Raw genomic sequence first — 17,409 nt, 5'->3', positions numbered from 1 at the left:
CTGTTGATATTAATCAGCTCAGTTTCCCTAATGAAGAGGATGCTGCTACCTTACTTTCTGAATCGGGTATTTCCAGTGGTCATTTGCTTTTCTCAGCCTCTCAGAAGGACCTGCAAGCTACATTAGACAAACATTTATTTGATGACTTATTTGCATCCTTTGGCATTCGCGATCAAGCTCGTTTGACTGCTTTGTCACACCCTTCTGGCACAAGTAGTGGCTGGCTCAAAGCTATTCCTCTAGTCAGTCTGGGTTTGGCTATCCCTGGGCCTGAATTTGTTATTGGATTACGTATATGATTGGGTGTTTCTTTGTTTCCATTCTCTCCTTTGTGTACCTGTCTTTCTACCATCGATAACCATGGTGACCATCTGTTAGGTTGCTCTCAAGGCCCAATGAGAATACGTCGACATGATGCTCTGGTAAACATCATTTATAATGCCCTTTCACAGGATCACCCTGGGGTTCTTAAGGAACAGAGAGCTTCTTATGATGATGGGTTGCGCCCTGGTGATGTTTTCATCCTGACTTCCAGCATGATCGTCCAGCTTACTTCGATGTCTCCATACGCTGCACCACTCAGCCTGCTTTTATCTCCTCCTGCATATCAAAACTTGTGTAAGATATTCCGGATTTCCGAATGGGTTACGCCCGTTTCGTATAAAATAACACCGTCCTCTAAACAAGGCGCCATAACTTCCGCATAGTTTGGTTGACGGACACGAAGTTTGGTTTATCAGATTCCTTGATGAAAGTCGATTCGATTCATGGGTAAGTTCTTTGTGTAGTAACGAAGGGGAAGCTAGAAAGGAGCCTTGTACCGCAAAATTTACGTGTTTAGAATGCCCGTTAAAACACGTGTTTTTAAACATATTTCTATAACCTAACCTGTTTAACAATTTGTACGGTCGGAGTCTTATTAAGCATCCTTCGCTGCGTAGAATGATACCAAATTAAGCGAATTTGGTTGAGGATAACAACTTGTAAATTGGGATTTTCCCGGCGAGATAATTTAATTTTCCAATAGGTTAATGTATGGAGCGTGTATTATGTCATCATCAGCAGTAAATAACTGTCACTGTGGCGACATTTTCCCATTTGTATGGTCGGAATTGGATAGAGAAATTCAAGGGCTTTCTTTTATTGTATGGTGTGCTGTAGAAATATTTTGAGTTAAAGGTTGTAAATTAGTGTTTTTGCGTGTAGTGTAAAATACATGTATTTTGTATTGGACAAAAAATGACAAGGAATGATGAGATTTTATGATCAGCCTGTTTTACCAAGTTGAGGTTTCAAAAAGGATATTAAACAGATATTAGATTTATTTAATGCATAATTCTTAATTTTTAAAGGTTTAACCCATTGTTTGAAAACTTTTAATGTTGACCACCTGAAAATGCTTGATTTGACAAATCCCATACATATGTTTTGATATGACTGCTTCATGTGCTGGGGTGGCTGCTGCTGCTGGAGAGGTTGCCAAGGATGAGAAGCATTTGGCAGCTGCAGAGAAGGTGGGGTCAGATTTCATTCCATTAGTTGTGGAAACATTTGGAGTTTGGACACCTTTTGCTCTAAACACTTTACAGAGTATAGCTGACCGTACCACTCCTCGCAGCGGTGTCCCTCGGAAAGTTGCTAGAAAGAACTTGCTACAACAACTGTCTGTGCAACTGTGGTCCAACAATGCTAAGATGATCTTGAGGTACTGGGCCCTTCAGGGCTCGGATGATGATGACAATCCCCTTTTCCCCTAGTAATAGTTTTCCCCTGTAGCTAGCTGTAGTTTATGTAGTTGTAATAGTTGTTTGTAATTGCAATAAGTTATTGTTAATATTAAAAAAAATTAAAAACTAAATGATCATGTGAGTATGGACAATTTAAAGTGTTTGAATTGGCTTGTTGTGTCAGTGAAAACTGTAACAATGAACTGTAATGAACATTATGAACTCAACCTTATAGAGCATTTTCAACACGTGATCTACATTACGTAACTTCAAATATCGCCTACGCGTCCGCCATACTGGTGAACCGTATAATAGTTCGCTCAGTATTATTATTATTATTATTACCTCAAAAGAGTATGGTGCACAAGAAGGGTACAATTGCTACTGTCAATTACAAAAGAAAAACAAACTTATATAATTATACAATGTTTACTATACACAAGACCATATATACACATTGATAAATTATTAAACAGTTACTAGTCCAGCTAGGCTGTGCTTGAATTGGTCAATCTCTGTTAAATCAATCACGTGTTGGGGTAAGGAATTCCAAATATTGATTGTAGAGGGGAAAAAGAAAATTTATAACAGTCAATTCTAGTCATTGGGGTTAAAAATCTATTGTCATGGCCTCTGGTGTGATGTAGGTTAGGATTAGGAAAAAGGAAATCATCAGCATTAATATCGATTTGGTGAGATATAATTTTAAATAACATTGTAGCCTTCTGTTCGTTTCTGCATCTGGCTAAGGTGGGCCAATTAAGGTTAGATAGCATTTCAGTGATGCTGGAATATCTAGAATAGTTGTTAAATGAAATGCAAACCGTGCTGCTCATCTTTGGACATTTTCTATGGCATCAATGTCTCTTCGTGTGTGGGGTGACCAGACTGTGGCTGCATATTCTAAGATAGGTTTAATCAGGGCTTTGTAGCAGTTACTTTTGACTTGGAGGGGACACTTGCTCAAGTTACGTTGCAAGAAGCATTTGGTGTTATTGGCCTTTTTAGTAATTTGTTTAATGTGTTCTGACCAGGATAAGTTTTTGTCGATAGTTACACCTACATACTTAGCATGTGTTACCTCCTTTATAGTTTTACTTTGCAGTGTATATTGAGCTAATATTGGGTGATTCTTGTTAGTGATTCTAAGAAATTCACATTTTTGTAAGTTGAATGACATTTTCCAGTCAGCTGCCCATTGTTCTAAAGTGTTAAGATCCTGTTGTAATCTGTGACAGTCATCTTGTGAATGAATCGTAGTATACAATAACACATCATCAGCATAAAGTTTTATCTTGGATGTAATTCTGTTCGGCAGGTCATTAATGAAGCAAAGGAATAATAGGGGAGCGAGGACTGTCCTCTGTGGAACACCAGATGATACTCCAGTCAGGTCACTTTGTTGACTGTCAACTACTACACATTGAGATCTGTTTAACATAAAGTTCTTTATCCAATCTAGTATATCTCCTCGAATGCCATAATGACGGAGCTTGTGAAATAGATGGTAATGGGACACTTTGTCAAATGCTTTTTTAAAATCTAAAAATATTACATCAGACTGCTCTCCATTGTTCGGTATAGTGTGTTTACAGTATTCTTCTGGCAGTGGAGAGAAGTCATGGTTGCTGTGGAAGAGAATTGCATATTTGGCAGTGCTTCAGAGGCTAGGAGGGTGATTAATAAGCACGAAAGGTGCCGGGATTGAGCTGAAAGAAGCCGTTCTTTATAAAAAATCTCGAGGGAATTTCTCGTGTTAGACACCCGTTTCTTGGTATCCCTGACAAGAGTGATTATTCCAGTGTGTAGTGGTTCAATGTCAAAGTACTGGGATGGGTAAGGCTGTTCAACATTTCCGTGTAAGGGGGCACTAGCTAGCTACGTTTGTTATTATTGCAGCTGTTCAGCGCAACAACCTTGTTGGCCTCTGCACCATCTCTAGTTTGTAAATATTTTGTTGATGGTATGGGGACCAGTCTGTATACAGGAATGGGATGGACACATGTATTATAACAGCATTTAACTGCTAAAAACCAGACATTTTGTTATGTTACATTGTAAAAGACCCCTTACTGAATCTGCCTTTGCAGTGATCATGTTGATACCTGTATGCTGTGCCCATTTTAGGTTGCTGTCCAGCAATAACAACACCCAGGTACAGCACTTAGTATGGCTTACTAGGTGTTGGATAGGCTTGGGTTGTCAGAACTAACATGAAAGTAAGGCAAAAATAGGGGGGGAAGAACCATCAGTATTATTGATGACACAAACAATTACAATCAAATGTCCTCGGACACATGCTACCACAAAAATAGGGCATAAAAAGCCCCACAGGTGGGCATGGCAAGGAGTACAATTAACAATATTATTATGACTGCTGAAGTATGCACAGCAAATGCAAATCTCAATAAGCTGGATTTTACTGAGTGCCACATGTGTTCTGTTCTTGAAAGCTATGCCGTGATGGTATGTCTAGACACTTTGTCTTATTGGACAATTTACAGATAATATCAAACGTACGGTCGTACCGTTTACTAGGAATCCAGGTGAAATTTTCGTGCACTGCCAAATTTTCCGCCTTTAAAAATCATCCTAGAGATGTCTTACGAGACGAAAATCACCTTTACGGAATAGTACTAGTCTATATATATAGTACATAAAACAGCATTAAATACAACAAAACACTTACAGGTAACCGTATACAATTTTTTTTTAAATCGCCAAAACTCGAATTTTAGACTCACTGCCCCACTCAGAAGTGAAAGATGTTTTGTGGATGTGCGGGTGTTCAACCCTCTGGCTGCTTCTAATGCGTCCTCATCACTGGCCTCCTGTTATCGGAGGCACGAGAACATTAAGAAACGTGCGTATGCTCAGAGAATTCGTGAGGAGGAGCATGCCTCTTTTACCTTTTACCCCTCTTTTACCCCCCTGGTAATGTCTGCCTCTGGTGGTCTGGCTCATGAGGCTTCTGTTTTTTATCAACGCTTGGCTCATCAACTTTCAAATAAGTGGGGCGATGATTACTCTGTTGTCATGGGGTGGTTAAGGTGCTGTGTATCTTTTTCTCTCTTGCTGTCCTCCATACAATGCATCCGTGGAGCCCGCTCATCCATCGGTCACTATGTTAAGACTCCCCCAATTGTGGAGCTGATTCGGGCAGAGTCTCAGTTTGCCGTGGACTAAGAAAGTCCCGGTTTGTCCAGCACAGGCCATTTATGTGCTGGGGGTGGTAGGCAAGGGCAGTCCAACAAGCCCGGAAAAAAAACAAAAAAAACTGCCTCACTCACTGACCACAGTCGCAAGCCTAGAGCCCAAACGAAGCAGCGCACGGCCACCATTTTACGCCACAATAACAAACTCACGAGTGGGATGTGCCTTTTGGGGGTTCTAACAAGTGTGTGTCCTCTGCGCCTTATCTTTTCTTTTATCTTCAATCAGGTTGCTTGTCTTCTTCATCCAACGAATCCATATCGAGGCGTTAATTTTCCGTATCAACACTTTCTGTAAACAGCATAATAGACGCCACAAGATTATTTAAGACGCTTAGACTACACTACTGTACGGAGGAATAGATTATATTCCTCACTGATATAATCTATGACGGAGGGTAATGTACGGAGGTACTGCACTGTTAAAAATAAGGAGTAACTGTTACTCCCCTAGGGGAGTTCCCAGTGTAGGGAGGATTTAACACCCCTATATTTTTGTGGAGAGTAACTAACACCCCACAAAGGAGTAACAGGAACCCTTTGAAAAATCTATTGTAGGGAGTTCTAGTTACTCTAGGAGAGTTTACATAAGCATGCAAGGCGTTTCCTTTACTCCATGAAATTCTGCAAATAACTCCGTATAAAATTTCAAATGATGTTAAAGACATACAGCAAAACTGTAACAAAACATTTACAATATCCAGCTTTATAATATTGGAAAGTCTCTGAAAAAAAGAGACCAGTAGCAAGGCTTCATCAGCAAACGATGCTTCACTGCCACTTCACTGGAGTTACTTCCTACCACATGACATGTTATCAGCTGTAGTAAATATAGCAGTATACTAAAGAAATATTCAACAATCATATACTTGTTACCTTTATGGCTGAAGGTACGTCACACACAGTTGCCAACAAAGTTGTAAAAACAATTCTTCCAGACCAGCAGCATTGGTAGTGTAAACTAAAAAGGCAAACAGTTGCTATCATGCAAAACAGCACTTTTTTGCTACCTGGAGTTCATCATTTTGTTTGTCTATTTGTTCACTGATTTCTTGTGGCACCTGTAATATATGTTTACAAATTGATGCACAGTCACTGTATGTTAACACACTTACTGGATGTTGTAAAAATTCTATGTTCTCAGTGACATTGAGACATCCATGCTAAAAAAGTAAACATGTGCTTACGTAACTATAAACATTACCTCCTTACAGGTCAAGAATAACTTGGAAAGTTGATGAAGTTGAAGACACACAATGTACATTGTATCAAAGATTCTTGTTAACTGCAGACGATACATCTTACTAGTTAATTCCAGTGAATCTGCATGTAATTATGTAAAAAGACAATGATACAGGCTACTGACCTTACCAGGCAATATCATTGTGTCCGGCTGCTAACGTCAACTGAAGGCAGACGGACATGATATGTACGCCATGTTTAAGCTAGCTGGCTTTCCTCTCCTCCCTCAAGTCTTCAACTTCTTACACACTGACTACTAGTAGCTAGCGGTGAGCTTGGATGGGCTGAATACTGTACGTACCAGTCAGTGCGGATACGACTGAGTCCGCCGAATCTTATTCTCTTTCCCTGAGTCTTGAACTATTTCTGCCGTGTCACAATAATGCGCCTAAACCCTCACGAGCAGTGGTGACTTCTGTTGGAGCCAGTTTAATAAACCGGTGTGTCACACGAGATGACTCAGATATGAGCTCAAACGTAAGTTACCTGAAGAAACCGGCAATGGACGAGATAGACTCTAGTGAACGTCCAGTAATTATTCACGAACAAGCAAACAATTTAGTATCACCTTTTAAGCACTACAATTCCTCAGAGAAGCAAAGCGCTTTCAACTACTCAACACGGCTCTGTTGTTAAAGAAGCCGTTTCTATGGTAATACTCTTCACTCTAAATAATGCGCTTGTAATAGAAGTGGTATTTAATAATTATACATACGTATTTCAAAATATTCTTGAGTAACAATTCGTCCTCCTGTTTTCGTACTCTCTGTTTCCTTCACTATGTCTTGGTTAGCCTGTAGAATAAAACATGAGTAAATGGCTGCCATTGAAAAGGAAGCCTAAATAATTACTTTCCTTTTTTACATTGAGTGGCTAGAATTGAACCGGTTAGTTAATGGAGAAAATACATAGTGAGACAGCTATAACCTGCATGTGGCTCATTCATATGTGGCTTCAGCCATACTGGCTCACTGAGTTCACCTTAGCTACTAGCTAGCTGGTAATGGGAACTCTTCAGTTTGGTGCCTTCACTTACTTGGAGTTCTCTTTACCCTTACTGTTACTCTCCTAGTAATCCAAACTCCCCTTTCAGAGTAAAATATTTCACTCCCCTAGTTACTGTTACTCCCCTGTTTTAACAGTGTGGTACTAGATAGCTTCACGATATTACTATTATTTATCGAAGTGTATATTTAGCCGGTACCGGTTTGCAAACACTAACGGCTATTGTGCCGGCACTAGTAGGCTGCCCCGAGCATTCAACTTTAGGGCACGCGTCTAGTAGGTTGCCCCGAGCATTCAACTTTAGGGGATGCGAAAAGTAGTTCCTTAGCATTAGGGGTAGACTAGGGTTCAGCTTTGGTTTCTTCTTCACTCTTGTTATATATAGAAGTCACTTCAGTCGGATGTTTATAACGTAGAAACTAAATAATATGACTAGCTGCAGCACCGGTGGTATAATCGTTACAAACATTGCTTATGGGTACGGATGCCCGGGTTCGAACCCTCGCTTAGACAACTTTTTTTTTCGCTTTCTTAGGTTTTTTGTACAAGTTTTTTTTTAATGCACGTAACATTCTAAGTATTATACCCTCCACTGCCGGCAAAATAGCCGGCAAAACAGTGTATCCGGTACCGGCTCTATATAACCTGCCATTATTTATTTACCTATACTGTACAACTTCAGAAATGAAGAAAAATGTACAGACAAATCACAAAAATACTTCAAGTGAATTAGAGTCTTTAGCTTGGTTAGGTAAATCATTCCAAAGTGAAATTGTTGCTGGAAAAAATGAGGACTGATATGAGGTCTTTGATGCTTGCAACGATAGGAGGTTAAAAGGATAATTTCTTGTACTGGAATATGTTGCAAAGTTAGTATACAAATCAAATGGGATATAAATTTCATTGTGGATAATTTTGTACATCATGGATAATCTTAATTTTGATCGTCTGCTTTCAAGTGATTCCCAGTCCAGCTGGTCCATAAGGTTAGTTACGCTAACAGTAGGGTCACGTGTGTATGTATTGGTCACAAACCGGGCTGCTCTTCGTTGTATCTGTTCTAACTGGGATATTAAGGTAGACTGCCAGGGTGCCCACACTGTTGCAGCATATTCGAGTTGGGAATGAATAAATACTGTGTATGCTAATTTCTTAGCATGGATTGAGGCACATGAGATATTACGTTTGAGAAATCCCAAGATTTTGTTGGCTTTAGCTGTTATGTAGTTGACATGCATGTTCCATTTTAGGTCTGATTGGATGATGACACCTAAGTACTTGCAACTATCAACTTGGGACAAGGGAGAGTTATCCATGTAATAAGTTCTTGGGATAGTGTAAAGCTTACTTAGGGTTACACTCATGCTGTGACATTTATCTACATTAAGTTTCATTTGCCATATCGAGGCCCATTCCAAAAAGGAGTTAATATCGCTTTGGAGTAAAATAGCATCTTCTGTACATTTAATTTGTCTGTATAATATGCAGTCATCAGCAAATAGTCTTATTGTGGAGTGTTTGATGACTTCTGGTAGATCATTTATGTATATTGAAAACAGTATGGGACCTAGGACTGTGCCTTGTGGAACTCCGGAAGTAACTGGAATTGGAGAAGAAATTGAGCCATCTATGATTACTTGTTGTTGACGATTTGTTAGAAAAGATTTAATCCACTGATAAATGTGACCGGGCCTGCGAAAATATCATGCCAAAGTAGGGATTTCCCACAAAGCTATGCTGTAATAGCTACCATTGTTCTTCTCTTGTTTCACTGCTTTTTATCGTTTGGATTCCTACTTTATTTTAAATTTATAATTTTAATATACTATAGTACTTGAGTTGTTTCTCCATAGCAAGTGCTGCACACAAACAAACATACTATAGTACTTGAGTTGTTTCTCCATAGCAAGTGCTGCACACAAACAGAGTTGCGTGAAGATCTTCTGCACACCTGCATGCAAACTCAAGTGTCATGATCAACTACAAAATTAGAGTAGCAGACTAGATAGTAGATGTCCAGAAAATCTATATGCATTTTTATTTTTATTGTTAACAACAGATGGATCAGTCCACGTGTTTGTGCGTTTGTTGTTATTTTGTTATAAAAAACAGCCATATTCTTGGACTCCATGCACTGTTTACCAGGAAACCAGTATCTGCAATTTAATAATGTAAACAGTACTACACACATCAGCTGAATCGATCATTTCTGATTAAATGTTGTCATGTCTGTCCACGTGTCCCATCAGCACTACATGAATGTCTCACATCTACGTACACTGGATAAGCCACAGTAATGACAATCATGTCAGAAAGGTTTATTGTATTAACCATCACTGAGACTCACCACTTCACAGTTCACCCAAAATTATAATTTTCACGAAGTTCTTGCATTTAGTGTATGATTATTTTACATGTTTGGTTTTGTAAGTTTTTACATTTGGATATATCTGAGGGGCAGAGACGATTAGTATAGTGACCTATCTACTATTTGAACCCAGAGTATGTTCAGATAATTGAAATGAAATTGAAGCTCACTCATTTCTGTACAGAACTGTTCAATTAGTCTAATACAATGCACACTTACTCTAACAAAACTATCATTTCTACAGCTCAGATATGGCCGTATAAAGGAAGGACCACTGCAATAAATCATCAAACATAAAGACAACTTTAACATATTCAGTCTCATCACCTCAGCAGTAATACCTAAAAGTGTAGCATTCATTGCAAGATCTGTGAAAGACACCCCCCGAGTCTTCCTTTCAGCAATCCCACTTGCAATATGTGCACTGAGTATTTCTAGGTGGCAGCTGGCTACATATACAATGGACCAAAGAATCATATAGCACATAGCTAAGCTTTCTATCATGCAACAATTAGTAATAGCATTTACAAAGGCATACAGAGCTCATATTTCACTAAAAATCAGATTGAGCCTGAACCATTCACACTGCAGCTCGAACTCGGCTACAGTGGATCTGCTGAGTCAAATTCCGGGCGGTACTACGGCCAGTAGCCAATACCTTTAGTAACAACAGCAAACAGAGTAACGAAACTTGTCCGGGATAGCCTTTAAGAGAAATTCCCTGTTGAACGGCTCTATCCGAGAATCTATTTTTAGTCCGCCCCTTCGTGCAGTTGTTCTATACCATATGCGTATTTTGTACCGTACGCGTATGGTATGTACCATACGCGTACGGTACGATTTTCCGTACCATACGGCATACGCGTACGGTATAGGCATACACGTATGGTACGTACCATATGCGTATTATGCCTTTTCTCAGTGTCTTCTAGCCTTGTCATCACCTAGCTACAATGGGCTATCTTTACAAGCATTTCTAGCTGAGTAAACTTAGAACACAACATAATAATCTGCTTACTGGCTGTAATTATAAAATTATCCATCAGCACACGCACATGCATGCATTTTTGGCCTTGCCATGCCCATGCATTTCCCACTATAGTCCTACTGATGTACCTAAATCTTATGTACATGATCTCACGTTGTCTGCAGAACTTCACATGAATGGTACTGTGTATGCTTCTTATAGCTATCAGAAGCATGCAGATGGTCTTATATACTCAAATTATATAGCTAAGTGTGGATAACTGACAATTTACAACACAATTGGGTAAATAAGCAAGGAGAGCAATTACAATGTCACCATGCATGGTAGCTAGTAAGTTCTAACTGAATTATACATATTATTAATACTGCTTGTGCAAAGCTAACAACTTGAAAAATGAACTTTGTAAGTGTTATCAGTTGTGTAACATCAGTGGCCCCTCACTGTCTTTGCATCTTTATCTACTATATACACTCTTCTTCTTTTGAGGATCCAATTTCCTGTTTGCGTACTTTTCTTGTTTGTACATACTGTAAATAGTATCACCACTCACATTCATCACACTGGACCTACAGCACAAATTAATGTGGATGTTGTTAACTTTAAAGAGTATTATACATTCAAATAAGAGTAGCTAAACACATTGTCCCATCCACAGTAAGTATAGTGAGTGGCTACAACACACTTAACAATTAAACAATGCTAGATAATATACATTCGTTACTGAAATATTCATTAGAACTCATAAACTCACCATAAAATCTCTGCCATGTTATGTTTTCCTACTTCATCGCAGTAGGCAATGTACACACCTCATTTAATAGCAAAGATTCAGTTTAAAAAGAATTTGTTGCACATGCAATTAATTATGCTAATAATGCTACGCTACAGCCAGATTTACATTAATTTGCAAACTGGAATATTGCTTTCTCTACAGTTAAATCTCTTTGCTACCTCCCTCAATGTTATTGTATCAGCATTCTCCAGGTCTGCCTCTGTTTGAGCAATCATTACATTGTACTTCTTGAGCTCATCTGATTAAAATTGTCTGCTCAACACTCCTTTAGTGCATGCCATCAGGCATAAATATCTATTTTTAAGTGGAAGCTAGTGTACTAACAAATTAAAGCTAAACAATAGATTATGTAGCAACAATAGAATAAAATATTTAATGAAATAATATACATATATGTGACTGAAAAAATTGGCTAGATTTTCCAATGGATACAAATTAATTAATATGGTTACTATCACCAGGGCCGCCCACAGGGGGGCAACTGGGGCATTTTGCCCCGGGCCCCAGCCTGAAAGGAGCCCCAGGAGGCCCCATGAAGGGCCCCTTGAATACCTGTTTAAAAGATCGATATACTCTAATAGAGCAGTCAGATCTTAATTCTCTAATAGAGCAGTCACAGTATTCTTCAGAGGAGCAGTGTAACAAGCTTATAGATAAGGAGATATGGTTGGTGAGGGGTAGTTATTGTCATTGTTGGCAGGTTATGACCTTTTTTTTTTTTTGGTCTTCAACTAACAGCTTGGGTGAAGTTGTGATTCAGAATGGAAACCTCCTTGCCTCTGGGGCCCCACTTTAACTCTTTGCCCTGGGCCCCTTAATTTCTCTGGGCGGCCCTGGCTATCACATATGTGTGGGTATTGTTCTATAATTGTAGGGAAGTGTAGGCTCTTGGGCAAATCTTTTATAGGCAGAACAGACCATGCACTAGCTGTATATAATATTATTAATCAATAATTGAAAGCACACAATAACAACTAACTCTTACAACTAAAGTACACAATATTAATATTACAAGTATGCATAATGAATTATTACATCATGTCACATCATTACATTACATTTTAAACTCTATTACAGGTATGAAGGAGCAGTAGCATTATGTAATAATGGCCTGATTTTTGAATTTTCGTTGTATCAATTAAACAATGGATCATGAATCCAATAGGAAGTAATATATGTGTAGCAATTGCAGCCACAATGTACTGTGTGGAAGAAGAAACAAAAATTAAAATTTACAATACGTTTTTCAGTGTATGTGGTTGCTATGCAACAGCTAGATTATCAACTCGACTATATTCTAAAGAACATACAGTACTAGTATACCAGCTTGTGTACTTTCAAAGTAATAGCATTTCCACTGTGGAGAAAAAAAGCACTTGTGCATTCAGGAGTGGAAGGGTAGAATGTGACAGCTTTATTATCAAAGTTAACCACTCATCATAGCATTATTGTGAAATATTACATCATCTGCAGTTTCACAATTGGTGTAACATTCCTGGAATGTCAACAATCTACAAACAGTACCCAACACTATTAGTCAGTCAGCAACTTACTGCTTTCAAATCTATACTTAAACATTGTTTCAAAATGTATATAAAACCTATATCACCATGCAAGCCTGGAGTTTGATTGTGGGTTTAATTTCACTCAACTGAGGCTACCTTAAGATATGTACGGGCCCCCACTGATCATCTTTTTCATCTCTCTACTGTTGACTGGATTAATCTAATGGAAATTCTATGAGTTAATGTTAATCAAGAGTAAATTTACTTTTGCATGGTTAATGCAAATTGGTTACTTTATTGATACAAACATACCAGCTTTGTTCACTGCGACTTGAACTGTCACTACAATAAAATGTGTTTTTGTGCATATCACACACACACACACACATGCACACACACACGCCACGCACACACACACACGCGCCACGCACACACACACACACACGCACACGCCACGCACACACATCACATACTTCGGTGGAGTATGTGATGTGTAGGAGATGATGGTTCACATTTGCTAACTATAATGGACAAATGGGTTCACATTTGCTAACTAATGGACAAATGTGGACAATCATCTCCTACATATCACATACACCACAGGAGTGCATGCTATGTACCAGCACATTTAGAGCATACCACATAATTATACACAAATACACATTTTATTGTAGTGTGTCTGTGTAATGGCTTAGCACTAAATAAGTTTATTTATAGCACATAAATTCAATAAAATTGATGCTTTTCTATACATCCTATACTACCTCTAAATGATAAAGGATGCCATGTACACTAATATACGGCCACACTGCTTGTCTTGTGTGCTTCACACGCTATATCCTGAAAGTGTGCCTGCACCCCAAGGGTGTACTGCTGGTTAAGTGTGCTATGACCACCTCAGTTTAACAGTGTAGGTTTGCATCATGCAGTAAAGCAAATTATATTTTAATTACAGTAAAGCAAAATACATCTCAGCTCTAGAGAATAGAATAGCTAATCAGACCAAAATATGATTGCTCTATAGAGGTATATACCTAGCTAGCTCGATCTTCACTGAATTACAGAAACCGTTAAGCGAGACTAGCCCCTCCACCCTTCCTCTTCCCATGAAAGCAGAGTGCCATCTGGCATAGTCAATAGGTACGGTAGTGCAAAAACCTTCTGCTTGATATTATATGCAAAGCAGGTTAGCTATAGCCTATACTCAGATGGTACGATTTTCCGTACCATACGCGTATGGTTGTACCGTACGCGTATACGCATATGGTACTGATGTACCATACGCATATGGTACAAAATACGCATATGGTATAGAACACAGTTACTGATCAACCTTGTAAAGAATTACTAGAGATGTACTTTTCTTCCACTTCTAGTATGAGTTCTCTTCAACACCAGTAGAATACTGTAAACACGATACACTGAGCGAACTATTACACTGCATATTGAAAACTTTTGCGTATTTTTGAAACAATTAAATTTTCCGTAAAATGCGTGTTACCGTAATTTATGTGGACTCCGCTTGTACTGTTTGTTATCGCAGGAGGTGAAACAAGGAACATCCAGAGTAGAATAGCCTGTTTAACGAAGAACTGTAGATGACCAAGTAATGCTCCGTTGAATCCGTTCCTATATTTCTTGGAGAAGCCAAACGACGTTACGTCAGTGTAAAGGATCTATGGTCAGGCCCGAGGTCAGGCCATACCATTGAATCATAAGCCGTGAAGGCCGAAACGACCACACAGTAAATTGATTCAAGGACTAAAGAGGAAGTTCCGTTATGTAAATCGAGTGTTCCAGGTGGAGCAAGGAACCTCAAGTTGTGGTGGGCGCTTTTGTCGGTGTAAAAAGTACTACTGAGTGGTTCAGTGTAACTTGGATTTCATGTGTATTTAGCTTCTCTGTTAATGTAATTAATGAAGTCACATTCTGTATACTAACTATAACACATCAGGGTATACTAAAAGAGTATGCTGTTTGTATTTCCTTACAGTAGCCCATCCGACACATTGCATTGTACTGTTTAGAATAATCCCATACAGTGAAACCTGTCTAAGCTTCATGGTCACGTTTGAGCCAACATTTCTTGGTCTCAATAGACATGTACAGGTGGACAAACTTTTTGCTTAAGGTAAAAAATCAAAATAAATTTTTTATGTTGACAGGTGGCCTTTGTTTACCTACACAGATGACCACTAAGACAGGTTTCTCTGTACTCATGCTGGCATAATTGACACTTCAGGATATTTTTAAACCTAGTTTTGTTGGAGTACATAATTTCTTTTTCTGAGGTGAAAGCTGTAGCCAACTCCATTCAGCAGGAAATCCTTTCTTCAGTGCTGAATACTGTTGCTCCAGAAATGATGCCACAACGGAGTTCTCCAAATTCCTCATTGCACACTTTGATGACAGGTAGCGATGGCAGGTGTACAAGTAGTGTGCTTCCAGATATCACATTTGTTGCAGTTACAGTGGCATTCCCAGTCGAAACCACCCTGAACCCATCCTACTGGGATGTATGGTACACAGGGTATTTACCAGAAGTCTGACAATTCAATTCTTATTTGAGTGTGAAGTCGTGAAATAACCGATATGAAGTACTACAAGTTTACCAACATTTTCATGAAGCCTCTCCTACTTCAAAATGTAGAGGTGTAAGTAATTTATACTTGATCATTCAGCAATAGTATTTGCATATGTCAACGATCAACACATGTAGAACCACTAAAAGATTATTCGACACTACTACAGAACAAGGGGAACAATGTGTTGTATTTATTTTCTATTTCAGTAAGATATCATACTTTAAATTACAAAATAAAAATTTTGGAAGCTACTGCAATGTCACACTCCTACACAACAATGATTAGTAATGTATTATACTGTTGGTGTCAAGCTACCAGTGGAATAGTTCTTTGACCTCTCAGCACATTCAAATACTAGTCCTCCTTACATTGAATCTATCCTGCATAACTACTGGTCACCTGAACACCTGCAAAAAGATGTGTTTGTGAATAACCAGTAACTATCTTATGTGCAGCATAAAACTTTATACTGTAGGCAGAGAAATTTTCATGTAAAAATATAAATTTTTCGTTTCAGAAATTTTCGAGTAAATATTTTCTTGGGTATAGACAACCCATGAAAATATTTTTACTTGAATTTTTTAGTACTGTATCACAAAGTTATCTTTCTTTGGTTTATTTGTAGATACACTTTTGGTGATGTACCCGGCCGTGTTACTGGAAATTGATGGCCTCCAATCAGATTGTGGGAACAGGGTGTGGCACCAGAATAATTACTTGCTGATCAAGGGACTCAAGCTGATTCAGATCCGAAGTGGTAAAGCTTGAGAATTACAGCAACCAAAACTGAAACGAAGCACTGGACTGTAAATAAAGCCAGCTGTTTATAGGCACCGGCGAATTATATTTGCATGTAGCGATACGAGATGTTAACTACCATACACCTTTAAATAATGCATTATAAGCCCAAGAACTATTCTAATACTATGCTTACTTTAATAACCTTTGTAACTGAATTGTAGCTAATTGAGGTAAAAAAATTTCCATGGTAAAATTTTTTGTTAAAAATATTTTCGTGGTCTCAGACCAACCACAAAAATATTTTTACCATGAAATTTCTCTACCTATGGTATGGTAACATTAAAGCACCTTGTGTACTTTTTAAAAATGCACCAACTCAATAAAGCAGTGTACATGTCTTTAGCATAAATACATCAAATACTATCCTGACTTTCAAGTGATTTACACATATACAAAATGCCCAAATATCATTTAAATTATGACATACTTCCTGAAATCACCATCACACATAGGATCTGCTTCTGCAACTTTTGGTATAAAAGAATGCCTTAGTTTCTAAATTAAAAGAACACAACTGCAAAACCTTTATCTAGAAGGATAGAACGTTTTTCACACATTAATAGCCATTTATGCTCAGATACTCGATTCACCGGGATTGATAATCATTTATGCAAAACAGCCGGCCTATTATATCTGCTTAGGGAACCTTTACAGATGTCCCCACTTCACATTCACACACAATTGTCATGGTAAAGTGCTAAACTCACCGAATCCAGGCTGAAAAGGACAGATAGCGGAGATCCTGGTGAGACGAGAAACTTGGTACGCGTCGTGAAATGTTACTTTTTTACGTTCATCGCTTCACTTCAACGCCAAATAGCGGAGCATCCCGCCAAGATAAATTCAAAGACTTTGGCATCAAAATATACCCCAGACACTGGAGAACACGATTGTGACCGTAAAATCGTTCTACCCTACAACTGTGACAAATATCCGCAGGAACATTTTTCGCATGATAACCCAAAACCACAATACAATTGCCATACAAAAGCCTATTGGGAGAAATCCGAGGAGAAATCGCTAGTGACTATCGCAAATCGCAAAATAGCGGAGACTTGCTTTATAGGTATGGCGCTATAAATTTGTACACGTGTAGTATATTAGTTTCTAATATAAAATCCAACCGTTTTTTAAAGAAAGGTACTTTCACGAAGCGTGAAGAACAGTAGTAAACGAATTTTTC

At 38.5% G+C, this 17,409-nt stretch overlaps 1 protein-coding gene and 1 long non-coding RNA gene across 7 annotated transcripts in view; one reads left to right on the top strand and one right to left on the bottom strand.

Moving 5' to 3' along the window:
* Positions 1-17,409, top strand: part of LOC136239797 (uncharacterized) — an 81,286-nt gene that overhangs the window by 6,918 nt on the left and 56,959 nt on the right. Inside the window, exons 1-3 of one of the 6 annotated variants that reach the window (XR_010693605.1) lie at positions 14,262-15,252; positions 15,307-15,630; positions 16,051-17,292. The exons of 1 other annotated variant lie outside the window; for it this stretch is intronic. The gene's annotated coding sequence lies outside the window, so the exon portion shown is untranslated. Of the gene's footprint in view, positions 1-14,261; positions 15,631-16,050; positions 17,293-17,409 lie in introns of those variants that run through there. 4 more of the 6 variants (XR_010693604.1, XR_010693602.1, XR_010693603.1 and 1 more) reach the window with 4 other exon arrangements.
* On the bottom strand, positions 5,570-6,661 carry LOC136251503 (uncharacterized). The gene is made up of 6 exons (XR_010699108.1): positions 6,311-6,661; positions 6,152-6,262; positions 6,055-6,102; positions 5,950-6,000; positions 5,816-5,900; positions 5,570-5,759 (listed from the first exon to the last, which is right to left on the bottom strand). It is a non-coding gene; the product is annotated as an uncharacterized lncRNA (long non-coding RNA).

The sequence above is a fragment of the Dysidea avara genome, chromosome 1 (genome assembly GCF_963678975.1).
Source record: "Dysidea avara chromosome 1, odDysAvar1.4, whole genome shotgun sequence".
Classification (NCBI taxonomy): domain Eukaryota; kingdom Metazoa; phylum Porifera; class Demospongiae; order Dictyoceratida; family Dysideidae; genus Dysidea; species Dysidea avara.
The sequence above is the reverse complement of the archived record's forward strand: the minus strand, read 5'-3'. Positions and strand labels throughout refer to the sequence as shown.